Raw genomic sequence first — 27,215 nt, 5'->3', positions numbered from 1 at the left:
CGAAGTAGAAACCATATGTTTATATGGTTATTTTTATATTGTCATGCTTGGGTCACAGATTTGCCCAGAAACACAGGAGGTTGTAGAGAGACAGGAACGTTATTCAAACACTGCAAACAAACATTTGTCTCTTTTTCAAAAGTTTAAACTGTGCTCCTTGACAAGACAGAGATGACAGTTCTGTCTCACAATTAAAAGAATGCAAACATATCTTCTTTTTCAAAGGAGTGCAAAGCAAGCAGTCAAAAAAAAAATCAATAGGGCTTTTTGGCTTTTAAGTATGCGAAGCACCGCCGGTACAAAGCTGTTGAAGGCGGCAGCTCACACCCCCTCTGTCAGGAGCAGGAAGAGAGAGAGAGAGAGCCACGGAAAATCAATACGTGCCCTTTGAGCTTTTAAGTATGCGAAGCTCCGTGCAGCCTGTCCTTCAGGAAGCAGCTGCACACAGCCCCCCTGCTCACACCCCCCTACGTCAGCGCAAGAGAGAGAGAGAGAGAGAGAGGAAGAGAGAAAGTAAGCTGGATAGCTTCTCAGCCATCTGCCAATGAAATCAACTGGGCAAACCAACTGAGGAAGCATGTACCAGAAATTAAAAGACCTATTGTCCGCAGAAACCCGCGAAGCAGCGAAAAATCCGCGATATATATTTAAATATGCTTACATATAAAATCCGCGATGGAGTGAAGCCGCGAAAGGCGAAGCGCGATATAGCGAGGGATCACTGTATATATATATATATATATATATATATATATATATATATATATATATATATATATATATATATATACATACATATATATATATATATATATATATATATATATATATATATATATACATATATATATATATATATATATATATATGTATATATATATATGTATATATATATATATGTATATATGTATATATATATATATATATATGTATATATGTATATATATATATATATATATGTATATATGTATATATATATATATATATATATATATATATATATATATATATATATATATATATATATATATATATATATATTTGGACGTACTTGCATAATATAAAACAGTAAAACAACCAACAAATATTACAACCCCAATTCCAATGCAGTTGGGATGTTGTGTAAAACATAAATAAAAACAGAATACAATGATTTGCAAATCCTTTTCAACCTATATTCAATTGAATACACTACAAAGACAAGATATCGAATGTTCAAACTGATAAACTTTATTGTTGTTTTGCAAATCTTCACTCATTTTGAATTTGATGCCTGCAACATGTTCCAAAAAAGCTCGGACAGGGGCAGCAAAAGACTGGGAAAGTTGAGGAATGTTCAAAAAACACCTGTTTTGAACATTCCACAGGTGAACAGGTTAATTGGAAACAGGTGTTTGTCATGATTGGGTATAAAAGGAGCATCCCCAAAAGGCTCAGTCGTTCACAAGCAAGGATAGATAGATAGATAGATAGATAGATAGATAGATAGATAGATAGATAGATAGATAGATAGATAGATAGATAGATAGATAGATAGATAGATAGATAGATAGATAGATAGATAGATAGATACTTTATTAATCCCAAGGGGAAATTCACAAAACAAAACAACTGCATGGGCAAATAGTCCAGCAGATTTAAGAACAACATTTCTCAATGTACAATTGCAAGGAAACTAGGGATTTCATCATCTACTGTCCATAATATCATCAAAGGATTCAGAGAATCTGGAGAAATCTCTGCACGTAAGCGGCAATGCCGAATACCAACACTGGATGCCCGTGACCTTCGATCCCTCAGGCGGCACTGCATTAAAAACCGACATCATTCTGTAAAGGATATTACCATGTAGGCTCAGGAATACTTCAGAAAACCATTGTCAGTTAACACAGTTCGTCGCTACATCTACAAGTGCAAGTTAAAACTCTACCATGCAAAGCGAAAGCCATACATCAACAACACCCAGAAAAGCCACCGGCTTCTCTGGGCCATCTGAGATGGACTGAAGCAAAGTGGAAAAGTGTGCTGCGGTCTGACGAGTCCACATTTCAAATTGTTTTTGGAAATCATGGACGTCGTGTCCTCCGGGCCAAAGAGGAGAAGGACCATCCGGATTGTTATCAGCGCAAAGGTCAAAAGGCAGCATCTGTGATGGTATGGGGGTGTGTTAGTTTCAATGGCATGGGTAACTTGCACATCTGTGAAGGCACCATAAATGCTGAAAGGTACATACAGGTTTTGGAGCATCATGTGCTGCCATCCAAGCGACGTCTTTTTCAGGGATGTCCCTGCTTATTTCAGCAGGACAATGTGAAGCCACATTCTGCATGTGTTACAACAGCGTGGCTTCGTAGTGAAAGAGTGCAGGTACTAGACTGGCCTGCCTGCAGTCCAGAGCTGTCTCCCATTGAAAATATGTGGCGCATTATGAAGCGCAAAATACGACAACAGAGGCCCTGGACTGTTGAGCAACTGAAGTTGTACATCAAGCAAGAATGGGAAGGAATTCCACCTACACAGCTTCAACAATTAGTGTCCTCAGCTCCCAAACGCTTATTGAGTGTTGTTAAAAGGAAAGGTGATATAACAGAGTGGTAAACATGCTCCTGTCCCAGCTTTTTTGGAACGTGTTGCAGGCATCAAATTCAAAATGAGCGAAGATTTGCAAAACAACAATAAAGTTTATTAGTTTGAACATTCTATATCTTGTCTTTGTAGTGTATTCAATTGAATATAGGTTGAAAAGGATTTGCAAATCATTGTATTCTGTTTTTATTTATGTTTTACACAACGTCCCAACTTCATTGGAATTGGGGTTGTACTAAAAGAGTAAAGTGGGAAGCAAACGTATTGTTAATAAAACCATAATTCTTATTCGAAATTCCTGAGGTGTAGTTCTGCCAGTATAAATATTTAGACAAACTTTACTAAAGCAGAAAGACATAAAGTCCTTCTAACAAGTGGTGTGTCATCATGATTTTTTTTGAAAGGACTATGTGAATGGCTACTTGCCTTAGTTACTTGGCTTATGGTGCTGGGTAAGGAATAAGGTAGATATATAGAGAAAATAGATTTATTTGACCTCAGGTGGAAGTTTAGCTTTTTACATAAGCTCTTCAAATAAATAAATATGTAAAATGGTCAGAGTTGAGTTATTTTGTGTACTGTTCAGAAAGGTATTTAAATTCATGCCATAATAGTTAAGGATGAGTCAAAACAAAATTTATGTAAAGAGTTGCCATAGTTGTCAAGGCATTTTGCAGGAAAATGCCTCAAGTATATACAAGACATACAAATGTAAATGTTTGGGTGCTTCCAGAAGAGAATAAAAACATGCAAGTCCCATTGACAGTGAAAAGATATATAAAAGATGGTGAATTTTAAACATGTAAAAGTAAGTATTAAATCATTTAACTTTGACAGGGCTGATGCCATGCTACAGGATACAATTAACTGTCCTCTTTTTCTTTTGTCTATTGTTTTTAGTAAGTTGAACAAATGTAGTGGAAATTAATGTCTGTGTAAGTATAATTGTGGACTTGTGGAGGGTTGCATTGAATAAGTTGAAACCATGCTGTCAGAGTTGTGTCAGAATATTTAGCTCTTTGTAAGCTTGACATCTCGGAGCAGGTGGTGCATATGCACCTCTCACAAAAGGAAACAGTTCTGGTCACTTTGGTGTGCTAGCTCTGAGCTTCGAGTTTTACAGGGAGCGTGTATGATTGTGGTCATCAAGACATACACAAACCGAGGTCACAGTGTGGAGGATGCCTTAACCTTGGTCGAGAGCAGAAGGTGATAAGGAATTAGGTTGGGTAAACAAATGTCTGACTCACGTGAGAGATGAAAAGGATCATCCTGCTTGTGTAGGTCACCATTAACACCTGTCATTGCTTTTTTTTATCTTGTCTGGTACAGTATGTAGCCTGAATACACGTCGAAGCAGGTGATGTATGCACCTTTCATGAAAGGAAGCAGTCCTGGTCACTCTGCCAAAATTATTGAGAGGGTCTCCAGTTGTTTTTCTGCCTGACCTGCAGTGTCCTCACTAGCCATTCTTGACATGTCAGTGATGTAGGACAGTGTGCGCTAATGACCTTGCCAGACAGTGCTGCATGAGAGCATTTATGTCATGTTGAAGGCTTAAATCACAGGTTACTGCTGGCCGCATCTGTAACTGAGGGATTGCGTTTGCATCAAAGCAGCAATGTGTTCCATCAGCCGTATTTATTGTGTCCAGTATGCGTGAGGCAGCACAGTGGAGCATATGGTGATGCATAACATGTAAGTTCTAGGGCCTTGTCTCTGGCAGCCGTGCAAGGGACTTGCAGCCTAATTTGTGTCATTCCAGTGGTGTGATCAGATGGCCATGCTTGACAAGAGTAGCACAATGGCACGTGCAGCCATGAGTATCCTGTAAAATTGGGCACATCACTGGGTATTTGCCAACTGTGAGAAGTACTTCAAGCCTGCTTTATCTCCCACGGTCCCATGATAATGAAAACAGTGGGCCACATTGCAAGTATCAACTGAGACCAAGATCAAGCTTCAAAGGCCAGGGGTGCATGAGTTTTTGTGCAACAGACTGACAAGGCTTACAATTTTATATATATATATACTTTGATACATACTGAAGTTACCATGAATTGTTTATTGTGGAATAAAAATTCCTTTTAGTTACACCAGACCATTAACATTTTGCAATTTATAATTCATTCTTAATTATATAATAACTATACTGTATATAGAATATGTGCATTTTCTAAAACTTACACCTTCTGAAATTAGTTCACAATTTTAGTTTTTAGGCTAGTGTAATGATACATATTTAACAGATGAAAATACTGCATTCTCACTTTGATCCAACTCTTTTCTGAGTATTTCTAAACATTAAAGACTTTTTACAATTACTGGGTACACCAATGTAAATGTGTACTAGCCACCCAAATAAGGGCCAACCCATCTGATAACTTTTTTAGTTATCCACATATGAGGTAGAGTATTACTGGTATGAATCACCACCAGGTAGACACACGTTTCACTTCAATTACTGCAAAATTTGTTTACACCATCTATTTAAACACAACTGAATTATGCATTGCTGGAAGAGCATTGCCAACAAATTAATATTCTTTGTTACATGCTTGATAACCTTATTGGAATACTGAAACTCAAACAGTACATTGGAAGGTTGGCAACTTTGCCAGATGGCTGTGTGAGAGTGGTATAGCACCACTTACTGAATGAAGCAAGGCGATAAGTCAGCCAGTTTGCAGCTTTCTAGTTGTCATACAGCTATTTCACTGTTAATGTAATCAGTGACTATTCTGGGGAGTCATGTGTTCTGATGTGTTTTAAAATCTTTCCATTTGAAATCATGAAAGGAGACAATGTTTTTGTCCCAATAAAATATTCTCTTATATTTACACATTTCAGACTTGCACTGTGCTTTTCTGGAACTTAATTATCACATAACATTGTCAAACAAACTTATTTCATTTAGAAGTCACGGGAGCCAAAGTCAATCCTCACATCATTGGTCCAGATGACTCACTTGTGCACATACCCACAGGGCCAATTTAAAATTATGAATTAAGCTAACATACATTATCAAGTTTTTTCCCTTGGGGTGTGCAGCAACGTGAACAAAAAGCTTCAGAAATTCGTTTTTAGCACTGTGATGGGGTGGGGGATAAGGAGGTCAACAGAGCAGAGTGAATAATCAAGATGAGATATGGTATGTATCTATGAGTGCCTGTAGTCAACAGAAAAAAAATAGCACTAACTAACCACTAAGCTTTCCTTGAGTTTTGCCCATGTTCCTCTTTTCATTTCACAATGTGATCATGTCTCTTTTTTCCAGTCCAGGTCAGATTGCCATCTTTAGTTGTCTGTTCACCCTATTGGTTAGTGGTGCTATTTGTGTGGCCAACCAATCACTTCTGCTGCATCCTTCATTTGTATTAAGCACACTGTCACCACAGAGCATGCAAGTTAGCATAATATGAATATCAGCTAATTTTATTTTTCCATAACATCTGTGGCAGACAACCTTGCCCTACCAAGATGCCTGGAGAGTGGAAAGACTAGGAGAGAAGCAATACCTTCCCCGGGACACGAGAGGGCAGCACCCCTGGTTTGCATCGGATCCACGGGACCGGAGCTTCAATCCTTTCGGGGACCATGGCCACCACCAGGCAGTGCTTGGACAATCCCGGAGCCTTGGACTGCAGCACTTTGAGTCTGTCAGTCCCATTATCGATCGCAGTCTCAAGATATAACATCAACTCACCTCTGCTGTGCTTGCATATGCCAAAATCTTTAAGGATCTTAAGCAGTACATGAAGTAGATGTCACTAACAGATTATGTACACCCCTAACAATCTCCAACGCCAGCCACAAAGGACTTTTGGAGGTGATGTTGAGACCTTGCCAGTCTCAGTGTCTTCTGACAGCTGTGACTAAAGTTATTTATTTATTTATTTATTTTTTAATTGAGATGTTAGCACAGAAAATCACAGAATTCTAGGGAATGACTAGCAAAACAAGTTTTTTGCATGTTACCAGTGTTAGTATAGCATTTTATGGGTTACTTCATGGTTACTTTGTTTTGAAAAGTGCATTTTATCAAAAAGATTTCCTATAAAGAATTCTAGGCAGAAAACTGTATTTTGAACAATCTCTACCAAAACATTACAGCTTTTGGTGATCCCTGCAACCTAACTCACTATTTGCCATAGGTTCAATATATTAACATTCGCTTTTTGAACTTTCACAGTCGTTTCCTAGAAATGTATCCCCCATGAAAGTTAAGGATTGACTGTATATTGTAACAGTATGACAGCCTGGGGATGACATTAGCGATAAGTCTTTCACAGTATGAGCTGATTTTCCATCATTCGAACGAGTTGCTTCAGTATCAGCTGCAGGGGAGCCTGCAGAATTTCCAATTCATTTGGCTGAAGCAAGCAATTCTTCTAAAAATAGGCAGATATCTAAAACAGCAACAGGTATTTAAAGATCAAGAATTTATTGTGTTGGTGTGCAGCACTACAGTCTATTAACACACAATATATTTATATTGCATTCCTTTGCCACAAAATAGGAAGGAAAAATATGAACAGCACAAGAAACCAGAGATTACTAGAGCTGCTTAAAAGTTAAAAGAATTTGAATGAGATTAGCTGTTGTGACATGGTGACGAGTTGTTCCACTTTGACTAAATTTAATGTTTGTAAATTAAAACTGAACAACGTGAGTAGTTTCCATTGTTATATTTAGGGCTTTAGCAAACATAGATGGAAAGCTAACACTTTAAGGAACATGACCAGGCTCCAGTGTTCACTGATTTTGTGTTTTATTTAGACAACCGTATATATTTTTACTGCATTCAGATCTCTGGTCTTATAAATAAAAGTGTTTTGTTTAATGGTAAATTGGACTAAGTGACAAGTAATCTGCAGCAAGCATACACATACATGCATTTCAAGGTCAACGTCAAACGTTTTAAGTCTAAAGTGCAAAAGTCTTATAAAGTAACTCCCTTCAACATGACTAGTCTCTGATATTATACGCAACCATTTTTGTAGAAGGTTACTGTAGAAGACTCTGAATGCTGACAGATGACAATATAAAAGGAGTGCAACTTGCCACACTTGATACATATGAAGAATTACACATTTTTAATTAATGCAAATGAAAAGCTTAATTTGAAACTTCAGGTATTTATAATAGCTCTGGTAATAACTCACTTTAAAATTTCTTATACCTTAACAAGTTCAAATGAGGCCAACAAACAATATGATTCATGATCAAAGGTTACAGAGAAAGAATAGATGTAGAAAGTGGGACTCAAGGTTGAATATTCACTTTAAAATTGAAATTAAAAGATTTAAATGCTTACAAGAATACTTCCACAACCATCCACATTTATAAAGTGTGTTTTTATTATTGGAATGGGGCAGCTAAACTAGAAATAAGGGAAGATACACATAAAAGTAGAGTCTTTACAATTATTAAAAGCAAGAAAAAAAAGCACAAAACTAAAATAAATCTGGGTATAAAAGGCAACTGCAAAGGGAACCTCATTGAGTGACTGCTGACAGTTAGTGTACTTTTAGGAACCAACATGCCCTGGTGAAGAGGACAACAGATATAGGCTTAGTTCTTATACCTTGAGTGAGGAAGAATTGTGGGACTGCGGGAAGGTTGATTATCCTTCTGGGACATTAGTGCTTGTATTGGAATTGGAGCATAGTAACAAAAGTATGGCGTCAATTGGTAGACGTAGGTCAGGCCTATCGAACAGAGGGGTCTGGAGGGCATAAATGAACAAGAGCAGAGACATCCCTTACACACGGCAGTAATGTATTGGAAAGCCACATCAAAAAACCATAGCTTAATATTTGGTGCCTGTCACACGTCAATGGCTCTCCAGATGCACTCTTCAACACCGTTTGCAGAAGTGGAAGCTTTTTGCTGTCAACCCATTGCCTTGGATACCCTTGATCCTCAACCACAGCTGTCTGTGACAGCAATGATACCAAGACCACTGTCAATGGCAGGATGACTGGTATTGCATTATGTTATTGGACTACTCTCAGTAGCAAAAGCCTCCCAGACACAGGTATTTTGCAGCACCATATGGCCCCAGCACCGATGGCTTCTACTCTCAATCTCACCTTACTGTATATACATTGCAATATGTCATAGAGGTGTTGGAGGTTGAGGAGGTAGCATTTCCCTGGTGCCATATTCCATACACCATGTATGGCACAAAATCTCCTACAGTTCCTGGATGACCATTATGTGCCACTTCTTCCCTATTAAGCAAATTTATCTTTCTTTATTAAAACAGATTTTGTTGGATGGTGACTGGTGCACCAGAGACCACAGATGAGCTTTGGGCAAGTATATAATCTGCATGGCATGCCAGTCCAAAAGCACATGTCAAATACTTCTTCCTGTCCATGCCAGACCTTTGACAAGCAGTCATTTCAGCCCATGGCCGATACACTAAATATTGATTATCGTGTATTCTGCATGCATGACTAAACAGTATTTCTAATCATGTACACCATGTATTATAAGAAATCTGTCATATAAATATCACATTGATATCTCATGCCCTTTTTTGGTTTTGCAATTTTAATGGCTATCAGTACATTTATATGTTGTGAACCACCAGGACGTGTACAACACCCTAACCCCCAACATAGACAGGCAGGACAGGTTCAAACACAACACCCGGTTTATTTACAGATTAAAGTGTGCACAAATCACCAATACTGTAACACACAGTCCCTTCCTGCCGCCAGTCCTTCTCCTTCCACTCCTCCTCAGGGTTTGTCCTCTTCCTCCCGACTCTGGCCATCAAATGGTGTGGACTGGCCCCTTTATAGGGCACCCAGAAGAACTCCAGTTGTCCAACGAGCTTCTTCCGGCCACACTTCTGGGTGTGGATGGAAGTGTGACCAAATAAGGCCCTGGAAAGATCCATTCACCCCCTGGCGGTGGCCACATGTTCCAAAAGGGTTGAGCTCCTATGCTCATAACCTGTAGCCCTGCTGAAAAACAACTGGACTGCCCTCTGTCGGCCCCGGGGAAAATCTCTCCTAAAAATACTCTCTCCCCCAGTCCTTCCACATTCTGGGCATCCAGGCCGGGTAAGGGTTCTGGCCAACCACCACAATGTATATTCTTCATAGACCTTTTGGCAGTTTTCACTGTGACATTTTCTTATCCGTTTCTTTCAGGCTACCTCTTCATTCTTCAGGCTTCTGCTGTCTTTTTTAGAGCCTTTTTTAAAGGACAGCTCACCCACTTGAATAAACTTTGACATTCATAAGCTTATCTCTAGAATGTGCTAATTATTCAGTTTATCCATCCTTCCATTTCCTTACCTATCTATCAAGTTTAGGGGCACTGTTATTGACATAAAAAACGAACCAACCTTGGACCAGGTGGCATTTAAGCAAAGCACACTTATGAAAACAATCATACTACTCACTTCTGCAAGGACAATTTAGAATTACCAATTAACTTACAGTAGCACTTATGTCTTTGGGAGGAAAATGGGAGTCATCATCATCATCCATTTTACTGCCATTTTCCATGTTAATTCAGGTTGGCCAGTTGCCACCCAAATGTTTTTTCTGTGCTCTCAGCAATCATGCGCTAACAGAGGGTATTAAAGTAGAAATATATAAGACCAGATGCCTTTCCTGATGCCAACCTCAATTAGTCACCTTTTACAGAACTTTACAAAGATGGTGACTTCACTCTATCCCCAAGTCACAGGGTTAAGAAAAACTGAAATACTCAGAAAAAAATAGAAGACAGAGAGAGAGTGCAAAATCCACACAGGCAGTGAACTTGCTGAGATTAGAAGCAAGGACTTATTCAGGTCGGCTGCATTAATTTAAACACTGTTACAGGTTAGTTAATGCACCCTGTGATTAATGGTAAAGTTACATGAGCCCATGTCAAAAAAATAAGCTCCTTACACGCAACTGAGTAGAATGGAAAACTAAGGAGACGTCCTCAGATATTTATAAAATGGATAGACAATGTGTATGTGGTTTCTTTTTAATGCTGTGGTAAGAATGACACTGTTTTCAATTATGAAAAATCTATAAGGTAACAGATTATAAAATCTTCAAGGTAGCATTTCCTGCTATCATATAAAATTTAAAGCCTATCTCATGCTTAGCCCCAAAACAGAAATGCCACTGGACATAACCAGAATAATATCTCTGTGTTTGATTTTATTTTTAAAATGTAAAAAAGTTTTGCTTGCGCAGAGGCTATTTTCTATTCTATGGCACAGCACTGCCAGAAGGAAAAATGCTTAGGGATTTGTCAGTTGAAAGCACTTTATAAATAAAAGGGAATTATGAATTAATCATACAGTGATACAATCCACTTAATGTGCTTTCCATAATACATCTTGATTTGAATTTCACCACGCTACCAAGGCATCCCAGCAGTATTAATATTCCCCCCCCCCCCCCCCAAATATGGCTATGAACCAAGTTTTTAAAAGCTTCTTACCAATAATCCCTGACTGGTTTTCTTGATCAATACTTAGTTCAGTAGTTCATATTACAGTGTTGTCTGCTCTTGTTTAAGTTCTGGGCTTTCTGTGCAAATCATCACTGTTGGGCTTTTAATGTTTAGCTTCTATTTGTCCACCTGATTGCTTCAATCAATTCTTGATGTCTAATATCCAATATACTAATCACGGAGGTTTAGGTCTGTAGTATTCAGAAACCATTTATCTCTCAATGCTTTCCTATCGATTTTCCTGCAAAATAGTCATTATGCATCTCTCTTCGCAATTGTGGCTCAGTAGTAAAATAATGTTACAGTCACTCAAGTTATAGAAATATGTTTAGCTTGTTGAAAAAGTCCCAATTTGGACAGCTATTTTATAAACAATCAATCATGTGTCAAACCTCTTGGTGAAAAAGGTCTGTACCACCTGTTGTGGTTGCATTTCTCTGAACCACTAATACAATCCAGCTCTTAGTCAGGGAAAAAACTTTAAAAAAAAATGACAGTAATGCACTGATGAATGATGCATAGCATTTTCAGTTCCATGTAAAATCTTAGTATACAACAAAGATATTCCCCTCTTGGTCATTGACATGCACAATTTTTTTTCTCTACAAAAACAAATATAATACAATTTTAAAAATAGAAAAATTTTTGATAGAGTTACATAGAGACAAGACAGGATGTTGAGGTTTACAGCATCATCAACATTTGGTGCACCTTATCCTTTAAAGGAAAAGACATTTCTTAGGACATACACACCCTTTAAGTTTCTGCAGCGAGATGATGGAAACTTCTCTGATGATGGTATAACTTGGGACATGGGACAAGGGATGCACTATTTGGGATGATAATTCGTATGTGTCAAATGTAATTTCTTGCTGTGGTTTGCTGATTATATTAATAAATATGTGATGAGAAAAATACAATGACTAATATCAATGTGGTGGCAGTAGCAGTATTAGTATTGTCATGTGTCTAGAGTGCAGTAAAATTCTTACTTGTATGACCGACCAATATACAATACATTACCACTTTCTGCCAGTATTACAAACAAGAATGCATTAAAATAGATACAGTATCTCTGTTTTATTTAACATAAAAAACAAATCAACTTACCTGATGTACTCCTTTTCAATGGTTCCATAAAATGTCTTCAGTTATCCTCCCAGTTCTTGAAACCTTGTGGAGGAGGATATCTGATTTCAGATTTTTTGCTTGTTTACGGCATTTTGAAGTGAGTTCCCATATAAAGAAGAAGAACCTACTGCAATAGCCATCTCTGTCTGTCTGTAAGAAAAAACTTGGGCCCCCACATGGGTTGGTTTTGTTGAAATTTAGGACACTTCAAATTAATTTGTCTAGACCAGGGGTTCTTAACCTTTTGATGACTCCAGATCCCCAATGGATTGTCCAGTATGGTCCCATACCCCTTTTACTTGACTGTCGAAATAATCATCACTATTCCTTATATTAGTTGCCAGACTGAATAGCGGCGCGCAGTCGGCACCTTTATATACAATGCAAAATGCGCTTCTAGAGTCTTTGAGATACGTACATTGCCAATAAATGAGTAAATACACGCTTGTTCAGTAAATATACATTTATTAAATGTATAATATTAAAATTAAAACATATTACATTTAAAATTAAAGTTGTAGTAAATACACACATGTAAAATTAAATACAAGCATTTGCAGGAAATGTCATATGTTCTGGAAGATTCTATCGCATTCCATTCAAGTATAGTATGTATACTTTACTTTACTATAGTATTTATACTACCCAAGTATAAATTAATATATTAAATAAAATAAATACCAGTACCTAGCAGTGGCGGCTGCTAGCTTTTGAAACAGGGGAAGCTCATATTAGGCCTTCATCATAAAATTCATTATGTTATTTGTACGTAAATTCTGCCCTCCATTCCTTTTGCAGAAAATGGTCTGTGACCCTGTCGTACCAATTGGCCATCTTTTCCAGGGACTTAACCAGTTTCCTCTCAATGGCCAGGAGAGCAAGGTTGCTCAAACGATCTTTGCCCATCGTGTTGCGGGTGTATGACTTGACCCGTTTTAAACAGGAGAAGCTCCTCTCTACACCTGCTGATGTAGCGCCAATTGTTGCCACTAACGACAACAGCTTGTATAGCTGAGGCATTGCACTATCCAACTCCGTGTCTTTAAAAAACACCAAGAAATCACACAGCTTACCCCTGCTCCCCTGTAAGTCATGATCTGAATATAGTACTTGAAGTTCAGATCTCAGTCTCCCTGAGTCAAAGAAATGGCCATAACTTTTCAGCATACTTTCAAATGCCTCCTCTGGAAACACTTGTCTCATTTCATCAAATTTCCCTGGCTTGACTAATTCTAAGAAGCTCATGCTTTCCAAATTTGAAAAAAGCTGAGAAATCTGCTCCATGAGATTGTCTAGGATGGCCATGTACAAATTTCTGTAGCGGTCCTGGGGATCCTGTAATTGTGACAGACGGCACTTTCTAATAGGTTCATCTCGAGGGTCTGATGTGAGATTTTCTGCTTTTGCATAAACTGCTTGATAAGCCTCCTCTGACCTCTTCTCCTTGACAAAAGCAAGGAGAGACCCAATTCTTTTTTTGCAGTAAAGAACATCCATAGCCCTTTGCTGGACAATATCAAAGACAACATCTGTCTCAGAGGATATTTGTTCATATGTGTACAACATGAACACAAACTCAAAATCCTCCAGTTTCATTATGAAGCCTTTGGCAGCATCTAATATGTCATCATCCATGCTGTCATCCTGGGTAATCTTGTCAAAAGTCTGCAGGAGGCCATCATAATTGTTTGCCACAGTGCTCATTTTCCGTGATGTGAAATTCCATCGAGTAGGAGCGTTTCTGGGCAATCTTGAAGACCCTGCAGACTCAAGAAAAGACATCCTTTTTGTGGACTTTGAAAAAAATGTGGTGAACCTAGAGAGAGATGCAAAAAATATTCTTGACTCAGGCAAGCATTTAGCACCCTGGGACAACACCAAGTTCAGTCTGTGTGCATAGCAATGCACAAACACTGCACTAGGGGCTATTACTTTAACTTTGGCCTGTAGGCCATTGAGAGATGAAGCAAAGACAGCAGCCTCATCGTAGGTTTGTGCCACAAGTTTTTCTCTAAAACTGTAGCCCTGCATGTTCTCGTTTAAAACTTCAAACACAGACTGAGCATCTCGACCCCCTGACACATCCAAAAATCCAATGAATGACTCTTGAATTTTACCTGCACTATCCACATATCTAACAATGACAGACAGTTGGGCATGGCAAGATATGTCAGTTGCTTCATCCACCTGCCATGCAAAAAAAGGAGTAGTCTGAATTTCACCTTTTATATGATCAGAAACAGTGGCTGCGAGAGCAGAGATCAAGTCATTTTGGATTGAGTGGGACATACCAGAAAACACAGCTGATGACTGAAATTGTGTGGCCAAGACAGAGTCATATTTAGCTAATGTTTCTGTAAATTCCCTGTAATTCCCCTTATTTGCTGATTCACTACTCTCATCATGCCCCCTGAATGCCAGCTCCTGACGGCCAAGCAAGGAAGTCACATCAATTAGACGGTTTAGGAAGGCCCTGTTTTTTTTTTACTGTTTCATTATGTTTTGCCACCTGAATGCAAAGACCTTCATTGATTGCATGTTCAACCCTGACCCTGCCCAGACAACTTAACCTTGCACATGAACTCACATGTTCTTTGCACTTTTCATGCCTTTTGTATGCCCTGTCAAAGTTACCCAGATCCCCAAAACCCACGTTTCACCAAACACATCCCATTCCCTGAGAAGGTTTTGTCAAGAGGCATGGCCAACAGTACATTTTCTTTGTCACAGCACTTCCAGTCAGCCAGTTCACCTTGTCATACCAGGAGAGCTGAAAAGACCTGTTATTTTTTCCTGATTTTTGCACCAGATCAATCTTGGGCGTTGGTCTGCCTTGCCGTTTAATTCTGAGTCTCTCCTCGTAAGGAAGACTACTAAATGGTTTTGCCAAAAGCAGGTCAACAATATTAGCACCTTCTGTGTCTGCCATTATGCACAACTTGCTAGCTGGCTAGTTTCCCCTTCCACGAGCTACTTTATTTATATGAATGAACTAACTTTACAATGCTGAAACAAGGAGCAAAGTCAAGAACGCTATAATATGTTTTTTTTATTATTTAAAGAATGATTTGTACAAACAAAAATGGTTTATATCACCAGCAAACAATACACAGTGCAGCAGTTTGTCGTACGACTTCACCTGCAAATCCGCATGGGACTGAACTCGAATCTCTGTAGTGCTGATGTATACGTAAGACATGCTGTCAATCAAAAAAGGGGTTCCGCCCTTTAAACAGCTCCTCCAATCATCATGCAGCAGCCCAGCGTCCTGGCCCGCCCACTGCTCCATTCACTCCCAGAGAAGCTGAACTTCCCTGGAAGTGACGATTTTGGTGCATTTATCCAATTACCGTCCAGCTTTTCTGCAGTGAAAAAAGCTCCTCTGTGCTTGCCCATCGAGCTCCAGTGAAGCTGGGCTTCAGGAGGGTTTAACGCGCTGTGCTGCACGTAAATGTATGACAAGAAAATCGTGTCAAACAATCTACAATAAATACCTGATTCTGAACGAGCTAGTCATGAAGTTGAACGCGTTCTAGCGCACTTTTATTAAAACCAATATAAATACGACAGTGCATATATGAGCATTTATTTTCTGACATAGTAGAGGAAGCGGAGCTTCCCTTGTAGTCTTAGAGCAGTCGCCACTGGAACCTAGAGATCGAGTCCCATACCCCCAGCATTTGGTTCCCATACCCCCAAGAGGTATGGATACCCCCGGTTAAGAACCCCTGGTCTAGACAGTTCAATTTAGGATGAGATATCTCAAAACAGAATGTTTTGAAAAGCCCTGGCAAAACTGCAAACCTGTCTATCTTAAAACAGAGAAACATTCTATGAAACCTCAACTATAAATTAGTTACTGTTTCAGTTTTACCTTGTTGATTACACCAACTTGTGTATTTTGTATATTTGCCTCTTTTATTCATCCGCAAGCTACTTGGATCCCCAATACAACTCTATGGAAAGAGAGTGCACACAAGGATGCAAGCAACTACAATACCTCCCTTCTAGTATTATTATGGGTAAGTTAACCACAAAAGGACAACAAAAAAAGTAATTTCTCTGAGAATTAATGAAAAAGGAAAGCATTTATATCAAAAAAACATTCTTTGCAACTTTAACTACAAATTAATTTACTGCTTCAATTTTACCATGACAGTGGTTAACCCAACTTGAATATTTTCCTATTTTATTCATTCACCAGCTGCTTGGATCTCCAAAACACATGGGAAATGGCACATGTGCCCAAGCAGCTAGAGCAGCAGCTTTCTCCGGCCGCTTTAGATAAGTTAACCATATAAGTAGTAAAATTGGAAAAAAAAAAACAAAACTTGCTTCTCTGGAATTGAATGGAAGAAGAACACAATAATTTAAGTATATGTAAGACTAATCTGACTGAGTTAATAATATCTGTAGATTATTTTTCATATCAGCCTGCAGTTAAATGGTGTTCAACTAATTAATTACATAGAAAAAGTGCAGCTCCTCTAATTAAAATAAACAAAGGGTGGGTTTAGAAAGAAAGGTGCAGTTGATAAGCAGCCAGAAGACTGGTGCTGCTTGCCATTCTTTCAACAAGGGCGGCACTGTGATGTTCGGTTTCTTCAGTACACGAAGAGTCTAATTGTGCGGCAAATTGCAAGGATGGAGCAGAACTACAGCTAGTGCTGTGCTGAATGACTTACATAGCCTTACAACAAATGACAAAGGGTCAAGGTTTCCATTTCTCTGTGTCTAAAGAGCCTTTTTTGTTACTGCTTATCTTGAAACTGAAATTAAAATAAGGATTAGTGTCACCTTTGGTATTCCTGTTACACAACAAGTCAGTTCCTTTCCATGTTCTTAGCTATTTATATAATTTTAATGAATAACTTTTAACTTATCTTATTTTGGTAATTATTTGGTGCTACCTTTTGGGTGTACTTTCATTACTTTCAATAATGTTCTGTTTAGGAAAACTGAATAAGTGTAGCCAAAGACCCTTCACCACTTACGTGCATGTCTTGAATTAGAATCTGTTGTCTATGAAATATATTGAGCCACCACAAGCCTATTTAGGCTACTTTTTAACTATATTACATTGTACAGTATATACAGTAGCATTAAAAATAATGTATATAATGTAATCTACTAACACATGTAATTGAATTCTTTTATCACTGTTATTTTTTAACATGACTCACTCTTACAAAAATATTTAATTAAACAAAGAGATAACTGACAGCTACTAGATGAAGTAGCTAAAAAAATGCTCCAGCTTCCAAACTAGTTAATTAAGTTGCTGAATGCATCTGAATACCACACCATACATATATTTTCTAACTTGTTATCAGAGTATATCATGAGTTTAATTCAAAGGTTCAAAGATTTTCAGTTACCCTAGGTTCTTGTCTATAAGCCGGACTCATGTATAAGCCGGAGACCAAAAATCATACGAATTTTTAAAATAAAATCGTATCATAGATAAGCCGGACTCATGGATAAGCCGCATGTACTATAACCTATAACTAATAGAAGGGAGGGAGGTCAGTGGTCTCACTCGCACCCATTTAATTTCTTTAAGGGGGGAGAGAGTGTGAGATATTGGCGTCTCTCTCACTCCCCGCATGGCGCGGTTGGAGCGGCCGGAGCGCGTTGTTTCTGCTCTGGGCGTCGCCGAGTCAACACGCGCGCGTAGCGGTCATTTAAATTGTGATGTATAAGCATATTTAAATATATATCGCGGATTTCTGCGGACAATGGGTCTTTTAATTTCTGGTACATGCTTCCTCAGTTGGTTTGCCCAGTTGATTTCATACAAGGGACGCTATTGGCAGATGGCTGAGAAGCTACCCAGCTTACTTTTCTCTGTCTCTCTTGCACTGACTTTCTCTGATCCTGAAGTAGGGCGTGTGAGCAGGGGGGCTGTTCGCACACCTAGACGATACGAACGCTCGTCTAAAAATGCTGAAAGATTATCTTCACGTTGCTATCTTTTGTAAAGCTGATTCCTGAAAAGACATGCTGCACAGTGCTTCGCATACTTAAAAGCTCGAAGGGCACGTATTGATTTTTGACTGAAAAACAAACTCTGTCTCTGTCTCTTCCTGCTCCTGACGGAGGGGGTGTGAGCTGCCACCTTCAACAGCTTTGTGCCGCGGTGCTTCGCATACTTAACAGCCAAACAGCACCACTGATTTATTTGCTAGAGATTGTTTTCTCTATCTATGTGACATTCTGTGGTCCTGACACACACACCTTTGAAGAGGAAGATATGTTTGCACTCTTTTAATTGTGAGACAGAACTGTCATCTCTGTCTTGTCATGGAGCACAGTTTAAACTTTTGAAAAAGAGACAAATGTTTGTTTGCAGTGTTTGAATAACGTTCCTGTCTCTCTACAACCTCCTGTGTTTCTGCGCAAATCTGTGACCCAAGCATGACAATATAAAAATAACGATATAAACATATGGTTTCTACTTCGCGGATTTTCTTATTTCGCGGGTGGCTCTGGAACGCAACCCCCGCGATGGAGGAGGGATTACTGTATAAGCCGGACTTATGTATAAGCCGATATTCTATTTTTTCATTTTCACAACTTTTTTCCTTAGATAAGCCGCGGCTTATAGACAAGAACTTAGGGTACTTTGTTTAAGTAGAGTAAGTACATTTGTGCAAAGACTTGCAGATGAAAATAAATGTGGCCCAAGGGATAGACTAGATGGCTAAAGGTGACAAATACTCTTTTAGAATCAAGCAAGAAGCAAAGTTGATATTTAACAGACAAAAGCCTTTGTGATATAAAGACCTAGAGGAACTATGGGTATTCATTTTTATCTATCCATATATGCAGAAGAAATATTCAGCCAGTTCTATACTTTTTCTGCTTTTTAGGTTTTTTTTTTATTTTTTTGATTAACTAGGGGGCTTTGCCCTCTGCTCGCTTCGCTCGCCAACCCCTGTGTTTGGTTAATTGGATATACAATTTACATTTTTTTTTTCTTTGGAATTGTTTCAATTTTATTATTTGCACTTTTACTTTAAAGCTTCATTAAAAACAATATTTTTTGGAGACAGATTGTGACAACGCAATGTATAACTGCCTGTGAGTGAATATTGTTTCTTTTTCTGTAATAAATAATCCGACTTTTTCTAATGTTTGTCCCTGTGATTTATTGATTGTCATAGCAAAATCTATTCTCATGGTAAACTGTAAACATTTTAATACTAGTGGCATATCACAATCTCCTTTGGTGTGTAATGTTATTCGCAGAATATACACATTACCTTTCTTTTTGCCTGTTAAAATTTGAATCGCTTCTCCGTGATCATCAATATACACCTGATCAAATTGTGTATTCTTTGAAATTCAACTTGTCGTTGCTTTAACTGTTCCGGAAACACAGACTCTCATAGCGTATGGTCCATTATTGTGTAAATCCACGTTTTGTGCATTGAATGATGCGAATGCGAAAAGACTTTGTTGTCTGCTCTTTGCCTTTTATTTCTGACCTTGATTTGTCCTGCTATTTTTTCAATTACACCTGGTTCTGATGATTAATCACCTTTTGTTTGCGGTAATGCGATCTTTTCTATATTCTTTGATACTGACATGATAAAGTATCACAAAAGTTTTACTTGAACAATCACTTACTTCCTAACCCCAAACACAACTTTCTAGCACCCTCTCCAACCCCTCCTCCCCTGGGTCTCGTCCCTCTTTACCGCATCAATCAATACCCCGCTATCAGTCTTCCATGCTGTAGTCCGCCCTCCCTCAATTGGACCGAACAATCACTTAAAACCAAAAAGGTCTCAACCTAGCTGAGACGCTACAATACTTTCGAATTTTACTGCTTTCATTATTCTGTACCTTTCTCTGCATGTGTATCGCGCCATCGTTTGTTTGAGCCTTGCGAATTCCACTGCTTTCATAATCTCTTATCTGCCTTTTATTCTCTCCAACGCCTTTGGGTCTCTATTCTCCGTATTGTCCTTATATGCTTTATATGTGCTGAGAGCACAGGATATATGTGTACTACGTGCTTTTACACTACTGAGTGTTTTTTGATTGGTGTGCTCTTATATGATATCTTTTGTAAGTAGGGCGTGTCTTGTAAGAATCTCATGTTCCATGTCCCAGCGAGACGGCCCTGGGAGATTCTCTTGGCACCAAGTCTCATGTTTACGGTCCCCGCGAGACGCTTCGTGGCAAGTCTCTTTTGTCTTGTGGGTCTTTTAAATGACTTCCGAGAAGATCATGTATCGTCGCTTTGCTTTTGCTTTCCAGGATTTTTTTTTTTATAATAGAGAGATACTAATAATAATTCTTTGCATTTATATAGCGCTTTTCTCACTACTCAAAGTGCTCAGCAATTGTAGGTTAAGGGCCTTGCTCAAGGGCCCAACAGAGCAGAGTCCCTTTTGGCATTTACGGGATTCAAACCAGCAACCTTCTGATTGCCAGTGCAAATCCCTAACCTCAAAGCCACCACTCCTCCTATCTCAGCACTAATAGGTGCAAGGCAGAAGGCATACCTAGATGTGACACTATGAAGCAGTATTCTTTTTAATGTTCTAATTTGATGTGGAGTCTAACATCCATAGCTCAGTGCACAGAAACATACAGAGTGGTCTCTGGAAAAGACTGCCATATATTAAACCATGACAAAGCAAGGACTCTGCCAGCAAGAACCAGAAGAAGATAACTGACAGTGAACATGTATTTCATTTTTTTTTTTGATAGATCTCTTTTACTAGTAATGGGCCTGAGATATTGGCTTTTGATGTATTCCCCTACATACTGTATAATCATGCTCCCATAAAGTTTATTGGCAAATGAAGCCAGAGAATAACAATGAGTGCCTTTGAAATGTAGACCCTGCAGTCAGTGTATGACTGTAATATGTGCAAGAGGATACCAAAAGGCATTCTAGTCTAGTAAACTTGGGGCTTTTAAAAGACTTGCTGGTCCCTAAAATAAGTCTCTGAAACAAATGGTTGTAACCCTGAAGAGAATTTTAAAAAACACTGTTTACCATTTGTAACAAAGGCGCTATATAGGCACCTGCCCTGACACAGATGGACACCGAGGCACATGTAAAATCAATAAATTGATTTTATTTTTTCTTCACCTGTGGGGCACATCTTCCCCATAATCCCACAGGCACAACACAGTCCCAAGTGCACAAGTAAAACACCAACACAAAGCAAAGCACACTCTTCTTCTTCCTCCACCACTCCTCCCAGACAACCTTGTCCTCCTCCTTCCAACTCTGGCTTCTGAGCGATGGTCACTGGCTCCTTTTATTAGGCACCCGGAAGTACTCGAGGTGCTTGATTGCCGGCAACCGGCTGCACTTCCGGGTGTGGCAAAACTACTGCCCAGAAGGGCCCAGCAGCTCCCACTGCAGCACCCCCCTGGCGGTGCCTGTGGAACCCAAAAGGGCTGCACCAAACTCCACATTCCATGAAGCCCTGTGGGAGTCTGAGGCACCGCTACAACCCAGGGAGGCTGCCATCTAGTGTCTAGGGGGAAGTATTGGGTTTCCCATGCTTGCTCCCCCGGAACATATGTTGCAGGGGTGTCCCAGCCAGGCATGGGCCCTGGACGCCCGTCACACATTGTTTATTAAATCAAGAAGTGAGTGAGCCAAGAGTATGATAAGGTGTGTCACTAGAGAGCCCAATTCCAAAAATCTGTTCATTTTTGCAGAGATTACATTACAGCTAATTTACACACAGTGTACAGTGATCCCCCACCTATCGCGGAAGTTATGTTCCAGACCCATCAGCGATAGCTGAAAAACCGCAATATAGAAAGACCATATAAATAAACATTTTTTTAATAGTTTAAGCCTTAAAATACCCCTTCCACATGCTTTAAACACATGTAAACTTATTAAAACACATTTTGTAAACACATATGATATGTGGATGTCGGGCTAAGGATATGAGTAACATCTCTCTATTATAAAACATTTTAACGTCACGCAAGACAAGGCAGTGAGACAGAAGAACAGCTGCTGTACATGCTTTTAAATGACTGACATGCAGAGGGACAAGCAGAACAAGCAACTTGGCAGAAGCAGCACAAAGCCAGCACAAAGTCCACTTCTCCTTAGCATGCATTCAGCTCTCCCCCTTCACAACGCGAAGTGGCTGGAGCGTAGCGCGCCTCCATGGAGCAAGGGGTGGGTGGGTTTGAGCTTAGCGATCGAGACCAGATCATCTTGGACCAAAACTTTGACGACACACCCTACTTACAAACACTTTAAAACAAGTTCACTGACATCTACAGTAACCTATCAGTTGTTGGAATGCTTTTGGCAGACAAACTTCAGGTGCTCCCAGCTCTTAAGACAATGACAAGCAGAACATGCAGTTTGCCAGCAGCAGCTGCAGAAACCCAGCAGATGATCTAAGCCAAAGCCAGCTGATCTGTCCACTTCTGCTTTGCGTGCGTTCAGCTCCCCCCCTTCACAAAGCGAGCAGCAGAGACCCAAAGTGGCAAAAGGACAACTGCTGTACAGACTTTTAAGTGATTGATACAAAGCGCGACAAGTACAACACAGAGCTGGCCAGCAGCAGCAGCAAGACACCAGCTGAACCGATCGCATCTCTTTAGTGTGCATTCAGACCCCCCCTTCGCAATGCAAGCAGCGTTATAAGTTCCGCGAGAAAGAGACTTAACCATGCCCAGGGCAGGAAATAAAGGGCAAAGATTGTTTTTACAAAAGTTTTAAAGTAAAAATGAAAATAATGAATATGTAACAATTCCCATGAAAATAATCTCTTTAAATTGTTTATCCGGTAAACCAAACCCAGGGGTGAGCGAGCAAAGCGAGCAGGGGGTAGAGCCCCCTAGTAATAATAATAGTATTAATAAATTCGCAATGTAGCGGGGGGCGCGATAGCTGAACCGCGATAGAGCAGGGGATTACTGTATTACAGCTAATTAATGTGTTTTTGTTTTCAAGATACATTTGAATATGTGAACTGGCATATATACACTTCTTTCATGATCTCTGTCTAAGAAATGGATATAATAAAGTTAACTGTTGTGTATTTTTCCTACTGGTGTCTCCCAAGCCTTTGTAAGCACATGGATCACAAAGGTCTTTGTTCAACACACAACCATCACCATAACAGAAAACAAAGCCGTCATGCCCAGGACAAACAAGTACCATCTCTTTCAGCTGGCCAAGTAAGGAAATCCAATACTTTTCTAGGTTAATTTGCTGATTGTAAATGCTCCCGCTGCTCAAATAATGCAGTCTAATAACACTTATAAAAGTGCATTTGAAAAACCCATATTGAGCACCTGATGGACTATGGAAGAATAAAAAAAATATTGCTTTTTTTTACTTGTGGTTCTATATAGACCAATAAGATATTAATACTAGGGAGCAATGAATTGTTAATAATATATCTTTTTTTTTCTTAACACCTTGAAAAAATTAGATACATGAATGCTAGCTTAGGTTAAACCAGGTAAAAGTAAGATCAGAGAAACAAATACAGACATTTTGTTACAGAGTACAATATTGGTACATGTGACTATTTGAATTGTTGGATTAAGGGTGTTAAATCAACTTTCTTGTGTTGTTTTGCGTCCATGTGCATCTATTGTTTATGCTATGCCTAATATTTACAATCATCCTCAAAAACTGCTTAATTAAAAATGCTGATCGCAAAAAAATGCTCACTCTGATATTAGGCTAGTAACAGGCAGTGTTAATCCATTTAAACTTGCATTATTTTTACACACACATTGTTTTTTGACTATGTTTATTTTGACGCTTGTCTCTTGAACAAAAATGGCATACTGGTCCATATAAAAAAGAAAAAAGGCAGTGCTTTGCTAACTCTGGACATTACTAACAGCTAGCCAGACACTAGTACCACAACAGTTATACCATTCATAAAAAAAAAAGTCCTAGTAGAGTACATGCACCATGTGACTACCACGAGAACAAAACATCAGCGAATAACTCTGGGTGCCTTCGTGACCATCAGTTTAGAGATTCCAGGTTAATGATAGATAGATAGATAGATAGATAGATAGATAGATAGATAGATAGATAGATAGATAGATAGATAGATAGATAGATAGATAGATAGATAGATAGATAGATACTTTATTAATCCCAAGGGGAAATTCACATACTCCAGCAGCAGCATATTGATAAAAAAATAATATTAATTAAAGAGTGATAAAAATGCAGGTATAACAGACAATAACTTTGTATAATGTTAACGGTTACCCCCCCAGAGTGGAATTGAATGTATAGTGATAATAAATTGTGGTGATGTCAAGATAATATGTGTGATAGACTAAATCATTAAAAGGAAATTTCACAGAAACATGTCTAAAAATGCAAATTGCATATGGTTTAATACATAGAGAATAGTACTTAAATCACTTCAGTCAAAGCAGAATTGCTGAATAAAGAAAACAGTGAAACAACTAACATAACAACATAATTAGTGTTTCAAAAGATATATTCCATCCAATCAGCAAGTAATGGCAACTAGTAAGATAATCCTTCCCATATCAATTCCAAAGCAATTTTGAAATTAATTAAATGAATTAGCAAAAAAGATAAATTTTTCTTCAGGTACCAAAGTTTGATTTTTAGTCTTGTTACCGTGGAGCACTCAAATTTTTCCCTGTGTCTGTTGGCACCGCAGTTTACACTTGAAGCCAAAGATGTGAATGATATGTTGATTGTTATCTGTAAATGGTGCAAAAATACGTTTAGTGTGCTTTATAATGGAGGCTGGTTAGTACTAACAATGAGTAAACTCCGTGGTGTCATAAGCTTTGAGAGACTTTAGAAATATTCAGTAACTTCACCAAATATGGCAAAATGCACTGAAGTCAAACAAGAAAGAGTAACTGAAGTTGTTTTCAGAGGATTATGCTGGTGCAATTGTTTTCTAAGCTTTCCTGAGGGATAAGGAAATATCTGCCTGATTGACTGATCTGACTGTTTATTGTGGCCAAAATGTGATCTAAGCTTGAGGCATTAGTGCTAACTACAGTGCCTCCGTGCCTCAAACAAAACAAGATGGCAGTGGAACAATAGCTATAAACAAAATGTATATCATAGTGCTGACAAAATTCTAATCTTTGGGGCAATGATTGGCTGTGCCACACAGCATTCCATGAAGTTATACTTCAGTCTGTATGTGACCACAGCATGTAATTGGGCGCCATACACCTTTTCATTTCAGATCTGTCTGTGTAGATGCTTTACACTTTTTTCTTTCTATCAAGAAGATTGAAACATATTGTAAATAGCAACACATCTTTTGTTATCTATATATATAATTTACTAAGCCGCCAACAAGTAGACACCTATGGAAAGCACACAAGACAGCCACGCCCACCAACTCTAAGACCATTGGATACGACGACAACTCGCAGAGCCACACCCACCAACTCGGACGCAGCAACTCACAGAGCAGAGCGTCATTCGCATTCGTCTCTTCTACACTCCACATGCACTTCTGAAGAAGTATGTTTGTTGCGGATGTGAATCGCTGTATGCGGCGTGTAGAACAGTTTGCGAGGGGTATCCCATGGTCTTACAGTTGGTGGGCGGGTCTCTGTTAGTTGCTCTTGCAAGGTTCAGTCTCTCCTTGTGCATTTCCTGTGCGACACACACACAGAGGCAGCGCCAGAGAGAGGCAGAGGTACACACACAGGCAGCGCGAGAGAGAGACAGACGCACACATATAGACAGCGCCAGAGAGAGAGCCACGCACACACACACAGGCAGTGCCAGAGAGAGAGCCGCACACACACAGGCAGCGCCAGAGAGAGACAGACGCACACACACACACAGAGGCAGCGCCAAAGAGAGAACCGCGCACGCACACAGGCAGAGCCAGAGAGAGAGCCGCGCACACACACAGTCAGCGCCAGAGAGAGACAGACGCACACACACAGGGCGAGCGAGAGAGAGGGCTGGACTCATAAGGTAGGAAGGCAGTTAAAGAATGCACTGGGCTTGATTTTGTTTTCACTTCTGTTTACAGCAATCGGTTCGTAGTGTGCATTTTTGAAATGTTACTTTTCTTGGTGGTTTATTAAATTACGGATTTTTCAAGATGTTCATTTTTTGTTGCTATAGCGCAAACTATTGCAGTGTTAGTTTTCTCTGTTGTTCAAGTTTTTCTCAGTGTTATTCAATGTTTTTACATTTAGTTTACTATTACGCTGTGCATTCTATGGTTTGATTAACTATATTTGTGCTTAAAAACTTACAAAAATATATATTTACATACAGTTCGTATGGTCTGGAACGGATTAATTGTATTTACATACAATCCTATGGGAGAAATTGCTTCGGTTCACGACCAAATTTATTTACGACCAGAGTTTTGGAACGAATTATGGTTGTGAACCGAGGTTCCACTGCATTCTTTTCGGTTATGACGCATGACCGCGTCCACCATCGCAAACTGTTTTACATGCCATGGTCTTAGAGTTGGTGGGTGGGTCTCCGTGACTTGCTCTTGCGAGCGGGCACATGACCAGGCGGTGTGTATGCTTCGAGAACAAGGGTGGACGCAGCAGGACCATCTAAGAAGAGGCATGTTTGTCGCAGATGTGAATCGCTGTATGCGGTGTGTAAAAGTTTGTTTGTCGCAGATGTGAATCGCTGTATGCAGCGTGTAAAACAGTTTGCGAGGGGTATCCCATGGTCTTAGAGTTGGTGGGCGGGTCTCTGTTAGTTGCTCTTGCGAGCGGGCACATGACCAAGCAGTGTGTATGCTTCGAGAGCAAGGGTGGACACGACAGCACCATCTAAGAAGAATCATATTTGTCGCGGATGTGAATCGCTGTATGCAGCATGTAAAACAGTTTGCAAGGGGTATCCCATGGTCTTAGCAGTGTCTGTGCTTCGATGTGAATCGCTGTATGCAGCGTGTAAAACGCTGTATTGTATGTTGCCCTCTCCAGAGTAACATCTTTTCATTCACCTATAGTCGTATTCTCAAAACCAACCCCATTTGGACAACTGTGTCTTT

Source organism: Erpetoichthys calabaricus, chromosome 1 (assembly GCF_900747795.2).
Source record: "Erpetoichthys calabaricus chromosome 1, fErpCal1.3, whole genome shotgun sequence".
Classification (NCBI taxonomy): domain Eukaryota; kingdom Metazoa; phylum Chordata; class Cladistia; order Polypteriformes; family Polypteridae; genus Erpetoichthys; species Erpetoichthys calabaricus.
The sequence above is the reverse complement of the archived record's forward strand: the minus strand, read 5'-3'. Positions refer to the sequence as shown.